Source organism: Lissotriton vulgaris, chromosome 1_2 (genome assembly GCF_964263255.1).
Source record: "Lissotriton vulgaris chromosome 1_2, aLisVul1.2, whole genome shotgun sequence".
NCBI classification, from domain to species: Eukaryota; Metazoa; Chordata; class Amphibia; order Caudata; family Salamandridae; genus Lissotriton; species Lissotriton vulgaris.
Window position 1 is genome coordinate 340,975,516 of NC_141686.1, and position 17,873 is coordinate 340,993,388.

A 17,873-nucleotide genomic window follows, 5' to 3' on the forward strand; every position below is an offset into this window, starting at 1 on the left:
GATAAGTGGACGGGGCCCTTCAAGGTGGTCGAGCGCAAGAGCCCCGTCACCTATCCCATCGACATGGAATCTTCCCGGAACCCCCTCCGGGTCCTCCACACCAACAGACTCAAGCCTCACTTTGTGCGCTCGGAGCTCAGCCTATTGATGGCTACAGACAGTGGGACAGAAGAAGACTCCGAGCCCCTCCCTGACCTCCTGAGGGCACGTGAAAAGGATGGTTCGGTAGACGGGGTCCGGCTGTCAGATGCCCTGACCTCAGAGCAGCGCCAAGACTGTCGGGCTCTCCTGCTGCAGTTCGCAGCTCTCTTTTCCCTTACCCTAGGGGTCACCACCTGGTGCCTGCACGACGTGGACACGGGGGACAGTCCCCCCCATCAGACATCGGGCGTACCGCGTGCCAGATCGGGTACGTGCCTGCATCCAGGACGAAGTCTCCAAGATGCTCACCCTCGGAGTCATCGAACCCTCGGACAGCCCCTGGGCCAGCCCAGTCGTACTGGTCCCCAAAGCTGCTGCCCCCGGCACCACCCCTGAGCTCCGATTCTGTGTTGACTATCGGGGCCTGAACGCTGTCACCCGGACCGACGCTCACCCCATTCCCCGAGCAGATGAACTGATCGACCGCATGGGGGCTGCCCGCTACCTCAGCATCTTCGACCTGACAGCGGGTTACTGGCAGATTGGCCTCACCCCCAGGGCTCAAGAACGATCCGCTTTCTCCACCCCGGATGGCCACTACCAATTCAAGGTGATGCCATTCGGCATGAAAAATGCTCCAGCCACTTTCCAGCGACTGGTGAACCAGGTATTGGCGGGCCTCGAAGACTTCAGCGCCGCCTACCTGGACGATATCGCAGTGTACAGCCGCCACTGGTCAGACCACCTCAACCACCTCCGAGAGGTCCTGCAGGCCCTCCAACAGGCCGGCCTCACAATCAAGGCCAGCAAATGCCAGATTGGCCAGGGGTCCGTGACCTACCTCGGACACCAAGTGGGGAGCGGTCTGGTGGCCCCCCTCCAGCTCAAGATCGCTGCCATCCAGTCCTGGCAACCACCCATCACCCAAACCGAGGTCCGAGCCTTCTTGGGGCTCACTGGATACTACTGGCGGTTTGTGGAGGACTATGGCAGCATTGTGGGGCCCCTCACAGCACTTACATCCAAGAACCAGCCGAAAAGAGTCAACTGGACTCCTGACTGTCAAGCGGCCTTCGAGAAGCTGAAGGCCGCCATGTGCACCGCCCCTGTGCTCCAGGCTCCCGACTACAGCCGAGAGTTCATCGTCCAGACTGATGCCTCCGACCATGGCATTGGGGCCGTCCTCTCCCAACTGAACCCCGAGGGAGTCGACCAACCCGTGGCCTTCATCAGCAGACGCCTACTGGACCGGGAACAGACCTGGAGCACCATCGAGAGGGAGGCCTTCGCAGTAGTGTGGGCCCTCAAGAAGCTCCGGCCCTACCTCTTCGGTACCCACTTCCGGGTGCAAACAGATCATCGCCCCCTGCAATGGTTAATGCAGATGCGGGGGGAGAATCCCAAGCTGTTGCAATGGTCCATCTCCCTGCAGGGGATGGACTTCACTGTGGAGCACCGCCCTGGCCAGGATCACGCCAACGCGGATGGCCTGTCACGCTTTTTCCGCCTTGACGTGGAAAGTCCCCAAGAAGATGGGTGACTCTCCCCGCCTTCAGCTGGGGGGGACGCATGTTGGACAGGCCAAATGAAGGGCTCGCTCCCTCCCCGCACGACAGGGCCCGGGCACCGGCTCTCCAGGTGCTACCCACAGAAGCAACTCGCAAACCGTCCCCTACAGGACCCCTGCTCCCGGACATCTCTGTATTACCGGCCCGGGCCACCGGCAGCACCATTGCCCGGCCCGGCCACCATCTTGGACACTGCACCACGAGGCCGCGTGGCCTCAGCTCGACCCCAACCCTGGGCCTGGCCAGGCCCCGACAGCCCGGCACCACCATCCACCCAGGAGGTGAACGGACCACTTGGCAGGTCAATGGGAGGAAGAAGTGTCGATGGCTCTCCCCCGCCAGGTGCCGATCGCCCCCAGCCTCCCCGGGCGCTGGCTCCACCCCCCTGCTGGGTGTCTGGACTCCCTCATCCCGGACCTCCCGACCTCCAAGTGCGAGGGTCCGGACATCAAAGGGCACCAGACCTATAACTGGGGCAGCTCCAGAGCAGGAAGCCAGTTGTAGCCTGGAGTCGAGAGACGCCTTGAAGAACTCATCCTTGACGGACTGCTGGCGCTGCCGCAGCCCTGCCTTGTGAACTGTCGTCCTGCCACTGGCGCTGCCGCGGCCCTCTGCAATCTACCGTCTTCGTTGGGACCTGCTGGCGCTGCCGCGATCCGTTGTAACTACCATCTTCGTTGGGACCTGCTGGCGCTGCCGCGATCCGTTGTAACTACCATCTTCGTTGGGACCTGCTGGCGCTGCCGCGACCCGTTGTAACTACCATCTTCGTCGGGACCTGCTGGCGCTGCCGCGGACCGTTGCCACCTTCGACCACTCCGGAATCTGCTGGCGCTGCCGCAGCCCGTCCTTCAAGCACGCCGAGCTCGAGGATTGAGAGCTATCCACCATCTCATCGTAACTACCAGATTGGTAATAAGACTGTCCCGCTACCTATTTCCTATCCAAGAGACTAGAATCGAGGGGACCCCTGAGTCCAGACCTCCTTGTACCATCCTACCGTACTTCAAGATTACTTATAAAGAACGTTAAATCTTATCCTTGTGTGGTGCCTATTCTGTGGGAAGGGGGGAAGTTACTTGTCTGTACGATCGCTGGAGACGGCTCTCCCCGGAGACCTCTCCCCTTGTCCTCGGCCGACCCTCCAGGTCCCGTCTAACACTCAGCAACATCGGAATCCGAGAGAAAGCACTGGAGTGGATCATCTTGTTCCTCGCCGGAAGAACCCAGAGAGTCCGCCTTCCCCCGTTCAGATCCGAGGCCACGGAAGTCATCTGCGGCGTACCACAAGGATCTTCACTCAGTCCAACCCTCTTCAACGTCTACATGAGCCCCCTCGCAGCCATCGCACGCCAACACAACCTCAACATCATCTCCTATGCCGACAACACCCAGCTAATCCTCTCCCTCACCAACGACCCCACCACCGCCAGAGCCAACCTGCACGAAGGGATGAAAGACGTCGCCGACTGGATGAGGAACAGCCGCCTTAAACTGAACTCAGACAAGACGGAAGTCCTCATCCTGGGATCATCACCATCCGCCTGGGACGACTCCTGGTGGCCCCCGGCCCTGGGCACCGCTCCCAAACCAACGGACCACGCACGCAACCTGGGCTTCATCCTGGACTCCTCCCTGACGATGACCAGACAAGTCAACGCCGTCTCATCCTCGTGCTTCAACACCCTGCGCATGCTCCGCAAGATCTTCAGATGGATCCCCACTGAAACCAGGAAAACCGTCACCCAGGCACTCGTCACCAGCCTACTGGACTACGGGAACACCCTCTACGCTGGAACCACAGCCAAACTTAAAAAAAGACTCCAACGCATCCAGAACGCCTCCGCACGCCTCATCCTGGACATCCCCCGACACAGCCACATCACCAGACACCTGAGACCTGGACTGGCTCCCCGTCAACAAGAGAATCACGTTCAGACTCCTCACCCACGCACACAAGGCTCTCCACGACCTGGGCCCCAAGTACCTCAACGACCGCATGACCTTCTACAAGCCCACCTGCCAGCTACGATCGACCAGCCACGCCCTCGCCACCGTACCACGCATCCGCAGAGCCACCGCCGGAGGAAGATCCTTCTCCTACCTGGCAGCCAAGACTTGGAACTCCCTCCCCACCCACCTTCGGCGAACCCAAGACCATCTCTCCTTCAGGAAGCAGCTCAAGACCTGGCTGTTCGAGTAGTAGCATACCCCCTCCCCCAGCGCCTTGAGACCCTCCCGGGTGAGTAGCGCGCTTTAAAAGTGCTGTGATTGATTGATTGACATTGGTCTGCTTTTGTTCCTTATAATTAAACTGGACCAGCAAGCATCCTCCCACAGCCCAACCGTTCTCCCCTCATCCTCCCCTCAAACACCCACAAGTGTGCGTATCCTTAGCAGTCCAGAATTCATCACCAGGGTGACCACTACCTATCCAGGGGACATATTTGAGGCCTCACACTCCACAAATACTACTGTACCTCCCACATATCTCAAGTACCACAAAATAAGCGAGCTTAGCAGTCCAGAGCTCTTCTGTCAGGTGACCTCTCCCCAGCCCACCTTACATGTCGTGGTTTCTCTTGCTTTTTCTCTCTCTCCCTAGCTCTCTCTTTCTCTCTATCTAAACGTTTCTATTTCTTCACTCTTTCTCTGACTAATCTCCACCTCTCTCTACCTTTCCCTATTCACCATCTCATTCTTCAAAACGTGCAACTGATCCAGCGGAGCTCCCCAACATCCCTCTATAATCATGTCACTTAACTCAGGAACAACTGTTCCTACTCATGGGGCCCATAACACTGCGAGTCACACACACATCACACTGCTCCCGAATCAGTGAAAAGAAGGCGAGATGCTGGTTAGCAGGGTACCTAGGTTCTACACTTTATACATTATATACATTTATAACGTTTTGTTCATCATGCTAATTTGAAAACAGGACATATATACAGCAAAGTACTCCGCCAATTCGGTTGATAGGCCAAGCTAGTAGAAGTCAGTTCATGGCGATTTAGACCGGCTCAATCAGAGTAATCCTACAATCATTTAACATTTCTTATTCTATTCTGTCATGACATTTATCTAAAATTAAAAAACATAATCAGACTCCAGTTTGAGTTTGAATTAAATTTTATCTGCTTCATTTAAGAAAGGTACTTTTAAAGTTTATTGTGACAAGCAAAGTTTAAGCAATTTATTTAGTACATGTTAAAGGAAAATGAAATTTAGAAAAGGTATTTCCCTCTGTTATATGAAAATAACAGATTCACGCAGGTTCCCAACCTGTCTCTCTATTCTCCTCAATACCTCCCTTGCACAGATAAAATTCTGCATTCAATCCTCTTCTCTGCTCCATCAAAAGTTCAAGTCCAAAAATATTTCAGTCTCTCTCGCACCATATAAGTGTCCAAACCAACCGCACGTCGTGGTGCAAAATCCAATCAGTGGTGCAAGCTCCTTTTTTTTCACTCTCTCGAACAAGCTCTTTTATACATTTTTTTCTCTAACTAACTAACTTAAAATTGAGACTTTTAGGGTCCACAGTTCATTCCGATTGGTCCATTAGACGGGTGGTGATGATCACCTCATTCAATCCTCGCTTAAACCAGTTTTCATTTTAGCAAAGTCATCTTAAAACGCTCTCATGGCCTTCATCTCCGATTTATGCTGGTCATTCTCCTTTTGTTGCACAATTTGATATTTTTCTCCATCTGTTCCTTTCACCCGGTTTTAGATGCAGGCATCCTTTGGCACACTTGACATCCCTCGCTTCGGGTACAGGCCATTCTATTTACTTCTGCTTTCACAGCGCGCATGCGTGGAGGCCTTTTCTTTCAAACTGATGTCAACGCTTCAAATATCAATCATTTACCACAGACAGGCTGCGTAGGCCTCAATGAGAACTAATGCAGAATTATAGCCCTTCTGTTTACCTCCCACCATTCGAATGTTCCCAGTTAGCTGTTACCTAGCATAAGCGTCACAGATAGCGTCATTTTCCCTTGCCACGACATATAAATACACTATTTAAAGCATAACTACACATGATTATTCAATTAAATGTATATTATTGTAACCCTATATTAGTATGACTCGTTTACAATTATTAATATATTAATTTTGCAAATAGCCATTAGTTTCCCTCATGTAATATCAAATGTCTAGGTGCATTTTGATGGTTAGTAACATGCTTCACACTGTTATGTTTCGTTATATTTATGAGTCTGGCTTTACAAGGGGTACACAACATGTTTGTCCCTCCCCTGCACCACCACAACACAGCTTTATTTTCAGCTTGCGTTTTTAACACTTAGCTATAAAACAATAGAAAACTTCCACATAAGTACATTAACACACGTACGCTGATGCCACACAAAAAACTGCATTAAAAAACCTTCAGTCTCTGTGATAGTTTACACCACAATCACAATTATGCAGCTATGGCAAAAAAAAACACAATTTCCTTTATTTGGTCACGGTTAATTAGCAAATCTTGTTTTAGAAGTCGATGTGTTTTGTTGATTTACAATTTTAAAAAGCATCGGGCCTATCCTATTTTTTCATTATAATATGACCGTAGCAGTCCAGAACTCTAGTGCAGAGAGACCTCGCCCCAGCCCTGCTCGCATATCTGAGGCCTGCACCTGCAAACACACTACCATAGCACAAGCTTCTTCCCCTCATCCTCTCCCACACATCGCCATAGCCCACAAGGTGTGCGTCCTTAGCAGGCCAAAGCTCTCCTTCAAGGTGGCCTCTCCCCACCCCAGGGCATATCTAAGGCCTGGACCTGCAAGCTTCAGCTCCTCATCCTCTCCCACACATCGCCGTAGCCCACAAGGTGTGCGTCCTTAGCAGGCCAAAGCTCTCCTTCAAGGTGCCCGCTCTCCACCCCAGGGCATATCCAAGGCCTGGACCTACAGAGGTTTCTGAACAAGGGCAAGCTTCAGCCCCTCATCCTCTCCCACACATCGCCATAGCCCACAAGGTGTGCGTCCTTAGCAGTCCAAAGCTCTCCTACAAGGTGACCGCACTCCACCCCAGGGCATATCTAAGGCCTGGATCTACAGAGGTTTTTGAACAAGGGAAAGCTTCAGCCCCTCATCCGTTCGTACAAATCTTCACAGTCCCACAAAATAACCGTCCTTACCAGGCCACAGCTCTGCTGCACGGTGACTTCTCCCCAGTCCAGCAAACATACCTGAAGCCTAAATCTGCAGAAATCTCCTAAGAAGTCCCCTCATCCTTCCCCTCAGCTTCCAAACCACACTCAAGCCAAGCGTCCTCAGCAGTCAAACGTTCTTCTCCAGGATCATCACTCCCCACCCTGCGGACATGTTTCAGGCCTCAAACTCTACGCATCTTACCAGAAACTTCCTTCCTTCATCCTTTCCCACATATCCTCAGAATACCACAAAATAAGCATCCTCGGCAGTCCAGTGCTTTTCTCCAAGGTGACCTCTTCCCAGCCCACCTCGCATCTCTTTCTCTCTATCCATACCTTATTTCTCTCTCTCTCACTTTATTACTAATTCATATTTGTACAAAAATACATTGCTTATGGTTAACAAGGCTTTCACACTTTATCTTACATGCGCACATTCGTCTGAGTCTGTTTGCTACAATTAAACTTTGTGTGCTCCGGCACTGGATGTGTTTTTGGATAGCTTGTATTCAAATATTAAATAAATTAGCATTTCTGCTTTCCTGGACAATGTGTTTTTGGTTCCACAACCAGTTGCATGATCTTTTTATATTTCAATATAATACACAACTAGTCCTTTTTAGGTGGACCATTCGAGACCTCTTGTATATACTTTAGTCAATTCAATTCAATTCAAAAATTGTTTATTTCGACCATTTCAGGCCATAAAAGAGTGCAAAGTAATACACAATAAAAGGAGATAAATTGTACAAGCATACATGGACACCATAAAATTCATTGTACACATATTGAACGTATTTTGCAAATACAAAAGGAAAGGATCCAAATATTTTAAAACTTAGCATTCATTATCAATCAATTGGCGCCGCTTGGACCACATAGCTAATAAAAACTTGGAAAGTGCAAATACAATAGCGCTTGATGTGTTAGTCTTTAAAATTCTAAAAGCATACAAGCAATTTTTAAAGCCTAAATTTCTGCAGAGTGGAACCAGCCAATAGTTCCTGGATTTGATGTAAGCTGGACAGAAGAAGAGCACATGGAGCTCGTCCTCTAAAACACTGCTACATCCTGGGCAAGATTTGTTAGTGGGGGCTGACCATTTGCTAGTAAAGGCTTTAAGTGGTAAGGTGCCATATCTCCATTGGATAAAAAGCTTCCTCGCTAGAATCGGGAAGACAACATCCATAAAATCCTCAAACGAGTAAGACTTTTTGCAGACTAAGAATGAATGGATCAAAGTACCAGAATTGGAGGCACAGACAATAAAGTTCAGTTTTTTCTCCTTGAAAATCCTAGTAAGGGACTTGCGTGATACCTCAAGGCAGCCCCTTTCCGGATTGTCCCACATGTCCGGCAAGCCCAGACTTAAGAATTCACGTTTTATGAACGCCAGCCATGGGATTTTGCCTGCGCTGTTGACGCTTAATATTTGCTTTAGCTCTTCCCTATAATTTAGCAGGTCTGTAGTTGCCCAAATCCTATGCCAAAACCTGAGCGGTTTTAAAGCTAGCTCATCTTCTATAGGTATCAATCCCAAGTCTAGCCTTAGGGGGAGAAGCGGGGTACTTTGTGAGAGTGTCAGCAGGCATCTTATGAATTTGGTTTCTATCTTGGCGATTTCCACCCCCCCCCCTGGAGTGCCCCCACAACTCTCCACCATAAAGAGCTGCAGCCCTGGCTTGGGTCTTATAAATTTTCCGGGGCTGGGCTCACTGGCTTAAATGTCGATGTGTATGGGACTTTAAAAATACCACCCGCCAGCTGGGACAATTTCAATTGAGATTTAACTCGTTGGGTACCCCAGGAAAGATTTTCGTGAAGTGTTACCCCCAGTTATTGTAATGTTTTGACCCTTTACAACCTCACAGTGCCCAGGATAGGATTTGTTCAAGTGGATGGCGGAGGATTAAATATCATGAATTTTGTTTTTTCGGAATTTATCTCAAGGCCACGGAGTCGACAAAAGTCCCCAAAACCATTCAGAATCCGTTGAATCCCCATTGGGGATTTGGAAAGCAGGAGGGTATCATCGGCAAACATGATCGCCGGAACCCTCCTGCCTGCCAACATTGGTGCATCGTTATAGGGGACATTATCCAGATGTGAAATTACACCATTAACATAGAGGCAAAACAGGATCGGTGCCAGGACACAGCCCTGCCTCACCCCTCTTGCAACTGGTAACCTAGAAGACAATGCCCCATTCCTCCCGCATCTAACCTGGGCAAAGTTCCCCTGGTGTAACCTCACCAACACATTCAATATCTGTGGCGGAACACCCAAGTCCTGGAGGACACCCCACAGTTTTCCCCATGGCTCTAAATCAAACGCGGACCGGAGGTCCACAAACACCATGTAGAGGCTGCCACCCTCAATCTTTGCCGTTTTCCAATACAGGAGAATCAGGCGAAAGATCTGGTCCATGGTGGATGTGTTCCTTCTGAACCCCACCTGAAAAGGGCTTAAAACTTCATGTTTCTCCATCCATACCAGCAAGTGGTCCAGGACAAGCCGCGCAAAACAATTTGCAGGACATCAATGAGACTAATGGGCCTGTAGTTGGCTGGGAGCAGAGGAGAACCTTTCTTGAAGATTGGGACTATCTCCGCTCCCAGCCAAGTACCGGGAACCTCCGTGCCTCCTAAAATTGCGTTAAAAAGAATAAGCAGGTAAGGGGCCCAGATCCCTGGTTGATGCCTAAATAGGTCCCCTGGGAGTGTGTTGAGTCCAGGGGCCTTGCCCACTCCAAGTTTTCCTAATGCATTAGACACCTCTGCCAGGGTAAACTCTAGGGCCTCGTGCTGCCTGAATAAAAATAAAGGTGCCTCCATGTTATTCATCTATATATAAGGCTTTAAAGTGAGATTCCCACACTGATGCATCGATATTGGGTTCTATTGCGGAGTTTGGTTCTCCCGAACCTGTATTGACCAGTGACCAGAATCTACCAGCGTCCCTGGATTCCAAGGCGGTGGTTAAATTATACCACCTGTCAAGGTCCCACTCACTCTTAGCATGAGCCATTACTCCTTTGTAACGCATTCTTAATTCCCGAATTTTGGGTTTATTAGTCCCAGACTTAACAGCCGCAATCAACTCAGACTTGGCCCTCCTGCAACCTGAGTTGTACCACGATGAGACTGGTGTTCTCCTCTTCCTGATGGGAGCCTGGGGATTAAAAACCTCGGCTAAAACAAAAACCGGATCCGAGTGGATGTGCGCTCATTTCCCATTGCAATCTATAGGTGTAGGAGGAGTGATTAGAATATCAACCTCCAAAAGCTGAGGTAGAACCAAACTATATCATTTGGCCAGTTCTTCTTGAGATTCTGCTATTTTGCCCCACTTTACCCTGGGTCTATTGTTGGAGAGTATCAACCCTTCACCCTGGTCATGTATTTCGGAGGAGTGAATATCCTTCGGTCCTGGGAAGGCCATCACTAGGCATTGGGCATTGTGGTCACTATCGACCCTCAGGATTACTCTAAAATCAATAACCTTTGGCCACATCCTTGTTTCCACCATGATGTAATCAAGGCGAGATTCATGGCCCTTTTTATTATAAGTGCACGTTGATGGAATATCAGACGGAGTGCGTCCGTTACAGGCCCTTAAGGAGTTATTTAAGGTAAGGGCCGCAATCTGAATCGCCAGAGGGGACCAAGACTTTGGTCGTGGTGATTGACAAGGTGGAATGGCCCAGTAGTCATCTTCGCCCATAAGTGCACCCTCACTCGTTCTTAGGAGGGGTTCGTAGTGACAATTCACATCTCCAGCCAATAGAAAATGGCAGTCATGGGGCAGTGTACTCAAAAAATTAGAAAGGTCATCAATAGTGGCCGATTCGTGAGCCAAACTAACTGGTCGTGTATATACATTATATATTACCTTCGCCTCACCCAGAACCACCTAGCGTTCAGAAAGCAGCTTAAAACGTGGATATTTGACAAATAATCCTCCTCCCCTTCCTAAGCGCCTTGAAACCCTCTGGGTATGTAGTGCGCTATACAAATTTTTTGACTTGACTTGACTTCTCTGCCGTGCACCCCAAATGAGTAGCTACCCAAGTGGCGAGGCCGCCTGAGGGTCGTCCCTTCCCTCCCCACCTAGCCGGTACATGGAATGTGGCGAATCCCTCTCTAGAGTGTTCGTCCCTGGCCCAGGTCTCCTGAAAGAGACAAATATCCTTTTGATCTACCAAGGAGCCCCACTCTGGACAATTTAATTTGTGCGATAAACCCGCCACATTCCTCGATAAAATTATCATCGTCTTCAGTGTTGCGCCAGGATTTGAAAAGGCAACACTGGTCTGCTGTGCTCCGTCACCTGGGTCTACATTAAGAAGGGGCCCTAAATGAGGGAGAACAGTGCTGCCCAATCCATCAGTAACTATTTCCCCTTTGATCTACGTTGTTCACTCCCCGGCTACATGTTCCTCCCCCTCCTGCCCCTCTTCCCCTTTCCCCCCCACCACGGCTACTGCTTACCTGTTAAACACTAGATCGGCCAGTAGGCAACAGCTCGAGCTCTTTAACTTACTGGACACCGAGGCCCCTGATTTTCTGTTTGTCACAGAAACTTGGTTTTCGGCCGATTCCCTCCCTGATCTACTGTCCACTCCCCGACTTACTATGCCCTTCGGGCGGATCGCCCTTCTGGTAAAGCCGGTGGGGGGTGGGGGGCAGAAGGGGGGGGGGCGATGATCACTCGCTCCAATTTTCAGTTTCAGCTTCTTCCCCACCCTCCCATACTCGGTGTTGATTTTTTAGTTGCCCGCTCAGTTAACCTTTTGGCCCCCCTCACAATAGTCCTTGTGTATCGCCCCCCTCAGAACATGCCTTCTTTCGTGCCCGCTTTGCAGGATCTCCTGGCTACGCTTGTGGTCAATAATTCATCTGTGCTCCTCTGGGGAGACTTTAATTATTGGCCGGACGACCCCAAGGAAGACCAGTTCTCCAAGGACATTTTTCGGCCACTCTCCAGTGCCTCAACTTCCTCCCTCATGTTCACTCCCCTACTCACGTACATGGTCATACTTTAGACCAAATATGGTCAGCCAGCTGCACTATCCTCTCCCCCAGTGTCCTCCCATGCACCTGGTCCGATCACTTTCTGATCTCCTTCTCTATCGAGCTTGAAGCACCAGAGAAACTCCCCTTACCTAAGAATATCTCGTCTCGCATTTGGAATCGGGTTGATCTCAACTCTCTCGGTGCTTCTCTCGCTCTCTCTCCCCCTGATCTTCTTAACCTCTCCCTAGATCTTTAAGTAGGTGCCATGAATCACTGGCTGTCCTCTTCCTGCGACCTGGTTGCCCCCCTCAGGAAAGTCAAGGCTTGCCGCCCCCATGATGCCCAAAAGTGGTTTACGGACGAGTTGAAAACTCTTAAACTGGATCTTAGGTGCTCTGAACGCCACTGGAGGCGCAACTACTGTCCTCTCCTGCGAGCCAAATACAAGTCTCTTTTAGCTAATTATAAGAGGGCTATCCTCTTAGCTAAAACTACTTACTTTTCGGAGAAAATCACCTCATCAGCCAATAAGCCCAAAGAGATTTTCTCCATAGTTCGCAACTTAGTTGCTTCCGACAGGGCCAACCCTAACCTTATCCCTCCCCACGCTCTTTGTTTGTCCCTGAATGATTTTTTTCTAGAGAAGATCGCGAAGATCAAATCTAACATCCCTTTAGCATCTTCGCCACCTCCTTCCCCTGCTCTCCCTCTGCCTTCTTCTTCCCTCGACCAGTTCCCCCCATCTCCTTGGATTCCTTTCTTGCTTTACTCCAGAAAGTGAAGTCAGGCTCCCCGGCTGACTGCGTTCCAGCTCGCATTCTGAGAGAGCTCTTCACTCACTGTCCTGATCCTCCCCTTTCCCTTCTTAATGCCTCCATCTCTTCCGGCCTGGTCCCGAAATCCTTTAAATCAGCCATAGTATTCCCCATTTTAAAAAAATCCGGCTTAGACCCCTCCCTTCCGTCCAACTTCAGACCTATTTCCCTTCTTCCATACCTTGGGAAGATCTTAGAGAGTTATATTACATCTTGTCTCTCCACTTTCATTGAGGACAACCATCTGCTGGCCTCCCACCAAGCGGGATTCCGCCTGGCCCACTCTATTGAGTCAGTGGTCCTGTCCGTTCTAGACGAGCTAAAGAGCAAGGCTGACTCCAACTTACCCCAAGCCTTGGTGCTCCTTGATTTGTCCGCTGCGTTCGACACGGTCGACCACTCCATCCTTCTCGGCCGTGTACGCGCAGCGGGCGTTCGGGGCACTGCCCTCTCCTGGCTCGCCACTTTTCCTAAAGAACGGACTCAGGCGGTCCATATTTCTGGTTTCATTGCCCCAACCCGATTGGTTCCTTGCGGGGTCCCCCAAGGTTCCTCCCTGTCCCCTCTTCTTTTTAACCTTTACATCGACCCCCTCATTCCCTCTCTCATTGACATGGGGGTCTCCGTGTATAATTACGCGGATGACCTCCAGTTAGTATTTGATCTCTCCTCTCCTTTGGACTCCTTACCTAAATTCCACTCTACCCTAGCTTTCATCTCTGAGTGGATGAATCACAACCAACTTAAACTCAATCTGGACAAGACGGAGTTGGTCCTGACTGGCCCTACCACCTCCCCCTGGTCTGCCGCCTTTTGGCACTCCACCTGTGGCCCCCCCGCCCATACCAGCGGCCTCTGCAAAGACCTTGGGCATTAAAGTCAGTCAGGACCTCTCCATGCATGCCCAGATTAGTTCAGTTGGTTCCTCCTGCTTCCTTTCCCTCCGGATTATTTGGAAAGTGTCCCTTTTTTTCTTCCGATGCTCTTAAACTTATTATTTTGGCAATTTCTTTATCGTCTTGACTACGGAAATAGCCTCTACGTGGGCATTCCGGCCTACGAACTACGCCGTCTTCAGGCTATCCAGAATCAGGCCGCCCGTCTTATCCTTCACCTTCCCAAGTCCCTCTACATCACTCCTGTTTTGAAATCCCTTTAATGGCTACCCATTTGCCAGAGATCCCTTTTCAAGATGGGTTGTCTGGCCTTCATGGCCCGTGCCCGCACTGCCCCGGCTTTCATTAATTCCCTCATCAGTCCCTACACTCCCAACCGTGCTCTTCGTTCCTCCAATCAGGCGCTTCTCAATGTTCCGCGCTTCCGCAGATCCAAAACTGGAGGCACTAGATTCTCTGTATTAGCCCCTCGCTTCTGGAACAGTCTCCCACTGTCCATTAGATCCATTCCAGTTTACCCACAATTCCGCAAAGCCCTTAAGACCTTCCTGTTCTCCCAAGCGTACTCCTGCTGATCTCCTTTCGGTAGAATTCCATCCAACTCAGCCCTCAACCTATGCGCCAGGAAGCCGCTCGGTCACAGTGCGCTCTATCAAGAACTTTTAACTTCAACTTCAACTTTGGGCCCTTGAACATGAGTATGGGGATCTATGAAAGGACCAGGTGGGCCACCAGTACATGACTCCACATCTCGAATAGATTCAGCAGGGTAGCTAGATTAGCTATTACATCCAGTGCCCAACTTACTATGCTGTAGTCAGTCCACCATTTCCAAACTGCTGTACCTATTATGGGTAGTTAGATGACTCTGGGCGATTAAGCGCCCATTGCTACCCCTCTCTCCCCTACCCCCACGTTGGTGCATTACTAAAGACCAGTCACCTGTGCGATCTGACAAGTCTGTTGGCGGATAAAAAAAGGACAGGGGAAGGCATTGAATAGCTGTCCCAGTGCTATTGTTGCTCCAATTACAGATATGCTCCACAGTACGGGGATCCCTAAAGTTTACCAGAACGCAGTCACCTGTGATAGTTTTAGTACAGTGACCCACCCATGAGAGCCTATGTACCATCAGTATTTCGCTAGTGATGTGAGAGGGTAGTGGTCTATTTTGATTTAACCAGTGGGTCACTTTATTTTTTAAGGAAGTAAACGATTCCTGACCAGGGTTACTAATTTCCGGAATTCCTACCAATACTACTACATATGGACTGGTTTTAGGTGGTAAGTCAATTCTAGGTGCCCTCTGGAGTGGTGCTGCAGATACAATCTGTCCATTCTCTTTTAATTTCCCTGCAGTAGCAGAAATTCTCCTAGTCAGATTCCGTGCATTTGCGGGCCTGGCATCAGCTATTTGTGACGTAGGTTTGATGACGTCCCTGATAGATGGCAGAGCAGAGAGGGGGGGTGGGGGGGGGGGTTTGAATTGCAGGGCCCTCCCATACAGGAGTCGTTTGGGCAATACCCAGACATGAACCATTAGGTTTTAACATGTCCCTCATACCTCGTGCGTGTAACCAGTTCTAGCTGGGAAAGCTGAACTTCGATAAGTCCAAGTCTGTCTTCTATCGGTCCCAGCGAAGATCTCAGTAAATCACCCAATTTTATAAGGAGAGAATCTTTAGCCAGCCTTGTACGGCCAGTAGACTGACCGCATCCGAGATAGTTGGCCCTGGGCCCAATACAATCGGTGACGATGGCCCCTGACTAGACAAATCATTCAAGGCTTTGGACCCCTTGCCTTTCGATGTTAAGTCACTGTTACCCAGCCCTTTAGCACGTTTAGACTTTCTTCCTCCCACAGTGGACGCGGCAGCGCGCTTTCTCTTGGGTTTGGCGCCATCTTGTCCTAACTGGGGTTGACAGGTGGGTGTTTTCATATGAAGATTAGCCAAGACTAGAGTGGTGGACAGAGCATCTGTCATTCCTGAGCAAACAAGAGTGACATGCGCTCATTGTCCTGGGAATCAGGCGGGTGTGTATAGTTACTAACACAGGAAATATAGTAGCACAACTATTCCGCTCGGGTTTCCGGGCGTTGGCAAAATAACCCATGGAGGAGCGTTTGGCCAAGGCCAGATTTTGCGACACCCAGCGCTCCATCATAGTTATCCCCTGATCGATATCAATATTTGCTCTTGTTATAAAGTTATCCAAAGTGCCAGTGAGGAGACCCCTAGCGATCAGGGTTTTATTCCTCGTCTCACGTGCAGCCATACTATTGCTACCAGGCCTTCTGACAGGAGATACTTGTAGCAAACCAAGGCAATAGGTGCTTATTCTGCAGTAGGCGCTAGAGGCGTGGTCCGGTCCGGTCTAGAACGGGCTAAAACGGGCCCGCCCTTGACCCGGGGCTCGCCCTGGCGCGCGCCCGTGCGCGTCTCGCGATATGCGGAACTGGGCGAAGCTAAATACAGGCAGTGAAGTGGGCGGGAAGAGTTCCCAGCTGCGGCCGGTGATGAGGCGATACGGCGCTACGGCTGCTGGTCCTCGCAGTCCCGCGCTGTGAGCCCTGGCTCCAGAGAGGCCGGTAGAGTCCCGCAATGTGTCCCCACTTTCTATATATACTTATATATTAGTGCAGTGGTTGCCAAAGTTTTTTGACCCATGGCTCCCTTGACCTAATTGGCAGTTGGCCGTGGCTCCCCCCCCATTTTTTTACCGGTGGGCAGGTGGGTGGGGATGTAAGCCCGACCTTGGGAGCACTTCTTGTTGTCTTCCTTAAATCAATTGGGATGCAATGAAGGTATTTAATCATATTTGTAACAAAATAAAAAGACAACAGTTGTAAAAGGGGGAAAACAAACTTTTCTTTTATGTGCTGATACGTTTTCTCTCATCTCGGTGTTATCATTGCATACTGGAGGAAAAACGCACCCAACCGGCAAACACGCACGCCGAACTTCATTTAATACATTCCTGTCAACCCTCTCCCCCTGCCTGCCAGAACCCTGCCAACCCTCTCCCCCTGCCTGTGGATGTCTCCCCCGTCTCTTGTTTTATGCCTTGTGGCTGGCCCTGCGCTAGGAGTGCCCGTTCTTCCCATGCTTGCTCCCTTTCTGACCTCTCCTGCCCCCTCTACCCATGTCTGTCCCCTTCGTGTCTTGAGACTGTCACTTCTTCCCACGCCTGCTCCCTTCGTGTCCTCTGACTGTGTCTTCTATCCATGCTGCTCTCTTTGTGTCCTCAGACTACCCTTCTCTCCATGCCTGCTCCCTTCGCGCACTCAGTCTGCTCCTAGTGTCCATGCCTGCTTCCGTTGTGCTCTCAGACTACCCTTATGTCCGTGCCTGCCCCCATACCCCCATACTGCCCCCTCTGTCCATGCCTGCCCCTGCGCCCTCAGACTGCCCCTTCTGTCCATGCCTGCCCCCGCGCCCTCAGACTGCCCCTTCTGTTCATGCCTGCTTCCGTTGTGCTCTCAGAATACCCTTTTGTCCGTGCCTGCCCCCATACCCCCATACTGCCCCTTCTGTCCATGCCTGCCTCGCATCCTCTGACTGCCCCTTAGGTCCATGACTGCTCTCTTAGTGCCCTCTGACTGCCCCCTCTATCCATGCCTGCTCCATACGTGTTCTCAGACTACCCTTTCTTTCCATGCTTGTTTCCTTTGTGCACTCTGTCTGCCACTTGTGTTCATGCCTGCTTCCTCCGCGACCTCCAACTACCCCTTCTGTCCATGCCATCTCCATACGTGCCTTCTGACTCCCTCGTCTATCCATGCCTGCTCCCTTCGTGCACTCAGTCTGCTCCTTGTGTCCATGACTGCTCCATTTGTGCCCCCTGATTGACCCACCTGGCAATGCCTGCTCCCACCGTGCTTTCAGACTTCCCCTCCTGTCCATCCCAGCCCCCTTCGTGCTCTCAGACTACCAAGTGTGTAATAAATGGTGTGCATGTATTGTATTGTGTCGCCTGGGAAGTTTGGAGTTTCTGGTGTGGCTTACTAGTCGTGATTTCGATTTGATCTGATCTAGTGTGCCATTGAAGTTATGGAATATGATCAGTAGATATTGCATGCAAAGACGGTTCACCCATCTCCAGTTCTGTCTTGATATCCTAGACAACTAGGGCATGTAATCCAACTCTCTGGTGATTGTAATGCAATGACTTCAATAACAGCCAGTATGTATGATGTTTTGGTACATTGATAACTAAAGTCTGCTTGTCTGATATGTTCGATAAGGTTTCACAGTTTTCATTCAATAAGG